Consider the following 5,597-nt stretch of genomic DNA (forward strand, 5'->3'; position numbering starts at 1 on the left):
TGGCATCGTGCGCCTGGCGCGAAGACCCCGCGGAAGGTTCCAGCGCAACGCGCGGCTGGGGCGGCGGCAGCAACTGCAGCAGCGGCAGAGGAGCCCCTCCAACTTGCGCTCCCGCAGCGTCTCGCCCAGGCGCAGGGAGCGCAGCCGCTCCACGGAACGAGAACTTCACAGGAGCTACTCCTGGCACGCGGGGCAGACCGGGCGCAGGCTGCCACCGTCCCCGCAGGACACCAACAGCGGGGACGCAGCCTGGCTGCACAGGATCCAGCAGGAGCAGCCGGGGACCGGGGACCACACGGGCCGCCAGGCTGGGCCCCTCGCCTGAGCAGGCGGCCGGGCCTCACGTGGGGACGGGCTGGGGGTGGCAGCCCCAGTTACCCCAGAAAGAATAAATTACCACTTTTCCACCCTGCAAAGCCTCTGTCTGCGCTTATTCCTGCATCGGTCAGCTGGGGGGGGGGGGGGGGGGGGGGGGGGGAGCTGAACGCACCCCTCTGCTGCTGCCCACACCACCAATTGGTTTGGGGATGTCTGCTGCTGATGGGGAGCGGCTGCGGGTGGCGGGTCCCCGAGTGAGACTTGGGGGTGAGAAGTCATTTGGGGGATGAGAAGTCGTCATGGGAATGGGAAAGTGGTGGGAGTGGGAGCAGCCACAAAGGTTTAAATTGCTCAGTTGTTGTATCGGCCTCACGTGATAAGAAGACTCAGCTCTATCCACAAAATCCAGGCTGAAGAAGGAACACGGTGCCCAAAGTAGAGCTCAATACAATTAAGTTAGCTGAGTTTGTAAGAGATTAAATTTGCTGAAGCAGTTAGACAATGGCTAAGCATGTGCAAGACAGAACAAAGTCCAAGGTGAAGAAAACGATGAGCCTTTAGCAGACAGACCCCAAAGTGCAACCACCGGAGGTTACTGCGCCTGTGATAGGAGGAGGGACAATATGATAATTAGGTCTGAGAAAACATTATCATAAGTCCTGTCCTTTCTTGTGAACTGCATGAACGTGGATATCACCATACCGTAAACAAGTACTCCTTGTCTTGCTTAGGTGTACGTGTTGGGTGGAATTATCCCCCCCCATACCCAGCGCTGTTAATAAAGAATACCTGCTTTCTACTTCTCCAAAACTGGTCTTGGAAAGTTACGTTGCTTTTTGCGTTCCACCATTGGTAAGGACACAACAAGAAACTGAGGAACAACTTATCACCCGGGAAGGTGGAAATTGGCCAGAGACAGTGGGAACATGCATGACAAACCTAATGTTGTTTAGAGAAAATCAGGAACATCGCCACCTCTTGGCAGTCATCATCACAGAATCATCTAGGCTGGAAGAGATCTCCAAGATCACCGAGTCCAGCCTCTTACCTAACACTAACGAGTCCTCCACTAAACCATATCCCTAAGCTCTACATCTAAACGTCTTTTAAAGACCTCCAGGAATGGTGGCTCAACCACTTCCCTGGGCAGCCTATTCCAGTGACTAACAATCCTTTCAGTAAAGAAGTTCTTCCTAATATCCAACCTAAACCTCCCCTGGCACAATTTTAGCCCATTCCCCCTCGTCCTATCACCAGGCACGTGAGAGAATAGACCAACTCCCACCTTGCTACAGCCTCCTTTCAGGTACCTGTGGAGTGCGATAAGGTTGCCCCTGAGCCTTCTCTTCTCCAGGCTGAACAATCCCAACTTCCTCAGCTGCTCCTCATAAGACTTGTTCTCCAGACCCCTCACCAGCTTTGTTGCCCTTCTCTGGACTTGCTCAAGTACCTCCATGTCCTTCTTGTAGCGAGGGGCCCAAAGCTGAACGCAGTACTCAAGGTGCGGCCTCACCAGAGACGAGTACAGGGGAACAATCACTTCCCTGGCCCTGCTGGCCACGCTGTTTCTTATGGAAGCCAGGATGCTGCTGGCCTTCTTGGCCACCTGAGCACACTGCTGGCTCATATTCAGCCGACTATCAACCAATACTCCCAGGTCCTTCTCTGCCAGGCAGCTTTCTAACATCTCATCTCCTAGCTTGTAGCGCTGCTTGGGGTTGTTGCGCCCCAGGTGCAGGACCCGGCACTTGGCCTTGTTGAACTTCATACCGTTGGCCTCAGCCCATCGGTCCAGCCTATCCAGATCCTCCTGCAGAGCCTTCCTACCCTCGAGCAGATTGACACACGCGCCTAACTTGGTGTCATCTGCAAACTTACTGAGGGTGCACTCGATCCCCTCATCCAGATCATCAATAAAGATATGAAAGAGAACTGGCCCCAGTACTGAGCCCTGAGGGATTCCACTAGTGACCGGCCTCCAACTGGATTTAACTCCATTCACCAGGACTCTTTGGGCCTGGCTACCCAGCCAGTTTCTGACCCAACGAAACTTATGCCAGTCCAAGCCAAGAGCAGCCAGTTTCTTGAGGAGAATGCTGTGGGAAACAGTGTCAAAAGCCTTACTGAAGTCAAGGCAGACCGCATCCACAGCCTTTCCCTCGTCCACCCAGCGTGTCACTTTGTCGTAGAAGGAGATCAGGTTCGTCAAGCATGACCTGCCTTTCATAAACCCATGCTGACTGGGCCTGATCACCTGGTGTCCCTGCAAGTGCCTCGTGATGACACTCAAGATAATCTGCTCCATGAGCTTCCCTGGCACTAAGGTCAGACTAACAGGCCTATAGCTTCCCGGGTCAACCTTCCGTCTCTTCTTGTGGATGGGTGTCACATTTGCTAGCCACCAGTCGACTGGGACCTCCCCCGATAGCCAGGACTGCTGATAAATGATGGAAAGCAGCTTGGCCAGCTCTTCTGCCAGTTCTCGCAGTACCCTCGGGTGGATCCCATCCAGCCCCATCGACTTGCGTACATCCAAGTGCTGTAGCAGGTCACCAGCCATTTCCCTGTGGATTGTGAGGGCCACATCCTGCTCCCCATCCCCTTTCCCCAGCTCAGGCTACTGGGTATCCAGATAACAACTAGTCTTGCCGGTAAACACTGAGGCAAAGAAGGCATGAAGCACCTCAGCCTTTTCCTCATCTCTCATCACTAAGTTTCCCCCCGCATCCAGTAAAGGATGGAGATTCTCCTTAGCCCTCCTTTTTGTGTTAATGTATTTATAAAAATGTTTTCTGTTATCTTTAACAGCAGTAGCCAGATTGAGCTCCAGATGAGCTTTGGCCTTTCTAATTTTGGCCCTACACATCCTTACAACATCCTTATAATCCTTCTGAGTGGCCCGCCCTCTTTTCCATAGATCATAAACCCTCTTTTTTTCCTAAGCTCTAGCCACAACTCTCTGTTCAGCCAGGCCGGTCTTCTTCCACGCCGGCTCGTCTTTGGGCACGTGGGGACAGACCGCTCCTGAGCCTTTAAGATTTCCTTCTTGAGGAGTGCCCAGCATTCCTGGACTCCTCTGCCCCTCAGAACTGCCTCCCAAGGGACTCTGCCAACCAGTGTCCTGAACAGCTCAAAGTCTGCCCTCCGCAAGTCCAAGGCAGCAGTTTTGGACTGACTTCCTGACTTTGCCAAGAACAGAGAACTCTACCATGTCATGGTCACTGTGCCTAAGACAGCTCCTGACCACCACATCTTCCTCCAGTCCTTCTCTGTGAACAGAAGATCAGCGGGGCACCTCCCCTGGTAGGCTCACTAACCAGCTGCATCAGGAAACTATCTTCCACGCTCTCCAGAAACCTCCTGGACTGCTTTCTCTGAGCTGTACTGCATGTCCAGGGTATGTCTGGGAAGCTGAAGTCCCCCACAAGGACAAGAGCAGACGATTTTGCAACTTCTGCCAGCTGCCTGTAGAATTCTTCATCCTGGTTTGGCGGTCTGTAACAGACCCCCCACCAGGATGCCTGCCTTGTTGGCCTTCCCGCCGATCCTAACCCACAGGGACTCAACCTTACCATTCCCAGTTTCAGCCTCAAGTTCCACAACATGTCTCAGGAGGACAACAGTAATGAACAGCTCCTCACTGGCTACTTGAAGTGGTGACATCCTATGCCATCTTCAGTGTCAGTGGTCTAAAAAGGGCCTGTTTTTTATCCAGAAGGAAGCTCCCAGAAGGGTTGGGGATGGAAGGGACCTCTGGAGGTCATCTGCTCCAACCCCCCTGCTCAAGCAGGTCCACCTACAGCCGTATGGCCGCTGGGCACTGCTGACAAGAGCCTGGCTCCGTCTTCTTTGCATCCTCCCGTTGGGAATGTCTAGACAGTGCTATGATACCACCGAGCCTTCTGTCCTCCAGGATGAATGCACAGTGATGCGCAGTGCAATCACTCGCTACCCACTGAGTGACGATGCCCAGACAGATCCCGTGTGGTGTCACCCACACTCTGGCCAACCCGCTCAGTCCCAGTCTTGAGCACGACCCCATACGGTATGGGACATGGCTCTGGCCAGTTTGGGCCAGCTGTCCTGGCTGCGTCCCCTCCCAGCTCCCAGTGCACCCGCAGCCTCCTCACTGGCTGTGTGGTATCGGCAGCGGGAACGTCCTTGACTCTGTGTAAGCACTGCTCTGCAACAACTAAAAGATCGGTGCGCTATCAGCATCACTGTCTTCCGAAATCCAGAAGCCAGCTCCGTACCAGCTACTGGGAAAGCAATGAACTCTATCCCAGCTGAAACCAGGACAGCCTCGTGCACCTCCCAGTGTTCTCGCATCATCTCCTCAAAAGCATCTCTGAGTGCGCGTTTTACAGAATCCTACATCTGGCAACAATGAGGTTCATGCCGTGACCTTCTGAAGGGCTGACCCCTGCAGGGATGCCCCCAGCCTGTGGATGTAGAGAGATGGCAAGTGGGAGTCTGTAGGATGCTGCAATACCCAAGGACATGGAGGCTTTCTTGGCTGAAAAGTTCTCTTTATTACACATGGCCACAAACCCCCATTATAGGCACTATTCTGTGATTCAAGGCAAGCATGGAGAGAGGTATCGGGCTAATTAAGAAAAGCCATCTTAGAAGAGACTGAACCCAGAAGTGGTCCCCGGAGTGGGCCCCAAGAAATCAAGACCAAAGTGTCACTTCAAAGACGTGAGGCTCCCATCACAGAGGCCGAAGTCAGCCACACACCCCCAGCAAAGGTTCAATGGGTTTCGGATGTTGTGTAGGCAAGAACAATTTGTGCAGCACAGGAAGCTCTGAGGGTGAGAGGCGCTCCATTCTGGGTTGAAAAGGAGTCCTATTTCTAGCAAGAGAGACAGAAAAGGGCAGAGGATACCGCCTCCTTAGAGCAGCCAAACGCCACTGCTAATTTCTGTGTTTCACCTGAGACACCCGATAGACACCGATGCTTCCTAGGCTCTGAGAACGGCACCTTTCCCAGAGCCGTTCCTCCTTCTCAGGCAGTCCGTTACTCTTGCAGTTCCTGGCCTTTGCCCTTGGTGGTGGTATCTTCAGGAAGTCTCTGGTTCCTAGGTACCCTTAGGCTGCACTTGCAGGAGGCCAGCAGCACCTTCCAGGGATGCTCCAGGTTGCCAGGCCCGGTTCCCCAGCAGGCAGGCATTCTCTTCTGGCAGGCTTTTAGACTTTTGCTGTCAGCCTTTTTCCCAGTCAGGCCAGGACACCTTTGTGGCTGCTCCCACTCCCACCACTTTCCCATTCCCATGACG

At 53.7% G+C, this 5,597-nt stretch overlaps 1 long non-coding RNA gene across 1 annotated transcript; it reads right to left on the reverse strand.

Annotated features, from left to right (window-relative positions):
- Positions 1-1,499: 1,499 nt before the first annotated feature.
- On the reverse strand, positions 1,500-4,448 carry LOC118160113. The gene is made up of 3 exons (XR_004747339.1): positions 4,313-4,448; positions 3,614-3,618; positions 1,500-1,511 (listed from the first exon to the last, which is right to left on the reverse strand). It is a non-coding gene; the product is annotated as an uncharacterized LOC118160113 (long non-coding RNA).
- Between the last annotated feature and the right edge of the window lie 1,149 nt (positions 4,449-5,597).

The sequence above is a fragment of the Oxyura jamaicensis genome, unplaced genomic scaffold, assembly GCF_011077185.1.
Source record: "Oxyura jamaicensis isolate SHBP4307 breed ruddy duck unplaced genomic scaffold, BPBGC_Ojam_1.0 oxyUn_random_OJ97389, whole genome shotgun sequence".
Classification (NCBI taxonomy): domain Eukaryota; kingdom Metazoa; phylum Chordata; class Aves; order Anseriformes; family Anatidae; genus Oxyura; species Oxyura jamaicensis.